The following is a 1,204-nucleotide window of genomic DNA, read 5'->3' as shown; positions in this document are numbered from 1 at the left end:
AGCGCTTTGTTGATGATGGTACTGACTGGTTACTGTTGAAAGCTGTTGCCCCCGGTAGGTACTATCGCGTGTTTTTAATTTAGTGCAAAAAAGTACTGTGCTATTGAGAATGATTTCCATAATATTTAGATCACGAGTATAAATAACGCGAAAGGTTAATAAAAGGATTGGCAATGTTTTAACATTGTTGAGCTACTGAAAAATCAACATGGCATAATTTTTCTTCTCTCAAGTCTATAAAAATTGGAATGTTAGAGATTCAAATGTTTATTATTAATAAAACTTCCTTACTTCATAAGAATAAAGGGATTATCTTAAAATTAATTAAAAATAACGAAAGATCTTCAGTCTTCACTCCCGAGAGAATGGTAATACTGTGGGCCAAGTTTACGAATTGGCGATCCGCGCATCAAATTACGGTTGCACAAACTTCAAATGAATCTTTCGCTTTGGAACGGGAGTCGTTGTAGTAAAAAACTTGCAAAACGAACATGGCCGCCGTTTGTTGACTGAGAAGGTTTCCTTTCGTTCTCTCGGAACATCCACCGGAGAATCATCGATGATCCCCTCGGCTCCCAGGGGACTGTCACGTTTTCTGGGATGTTTATCGTCACTTGGCAACACTGAGATGACTCGAGCTGGCATCGCCGATTGTCCCGTTTCTTTCTGGTTGCTCTGCCGAATGATTACGGCCCCTTGGAGATAGACCACGGAGCAGCTTAGGATGACCAGAAGGATAGAGAAGGTGTTTTTGTGCATCTTTGATTTTTTTCTTTGGCTATATAAATAAAAACCTTTAACTATTCGATGTCCACACGGAGAGGTTCTTGGTTCAATTGATGCCAGGACCGGGACTGCACAGATCATTTATACCGACGTTTTCATGAATGAATCGGAAAAACACTGGAACATAATATTTGTTGGGAGCTTCCGTTGACGTGATTCCATGCGTTGTTTTAAACAGTATTGTTTTCGAAAAACATCAGCCGATTATCGGTAGTAAATAAGTTGTTTGTGCCATGAAGATCGAAGCATATTGCAACCATTCCAGTTACCAAGCAAAGCTCAGCATGATCTAAAAAAATTTGGGTTGGCATCAGCTTAACCTCATATTACAGAAGACTAAAATGTTTTGTGCATACACAAAATCTCGGATTTTCATGTTCCAAATTTACAAAAGCCTGTTATTTGGAAAAACTATTTT

The 1,204-nt window shown here is 38.9% G+C and overlaps 1 long non-coding RNA gene across 1 annotated transcript; it reads right to left on the bottom strand.

Moving 5' to 3' along the window:
- Positions 1-251: 251 nt before the first annotated feature.
- Positions 252-867, bottom strand: LOC129749476 (uncharacterized). The gene is made up of 2 exons (XR_008738057.1): positions 795-867; positions 252-718 (listed from the first exon to the last, which is right to left on the bottom strand). It is a non-coding gene; the product is annotated as an uncharacterized LOC129749476 (long non-coding RNA).
- Positions 868-1,204: the final 337 nt, after the last annotated feature.

Source organism: Uranotaenia lowii, chromosome 2, assembly GCF_029784155.1.
Source record: "Uranotaenia lowii strain MFRU-FL chromosome 2, ASM2978415v1, whole genome shotgun sequence".
NCBI lineage: Eukaryota > Metazoa > Arthropoda > Insecta > Diptera > Culicidae > Uranotaenia > Uranotaenia lowii.
The sequence above is the reverse complement of the archived record's forward strand: the minus strand, read 5'-3'. Positions and strand labels throughout refer to the sequence as shown.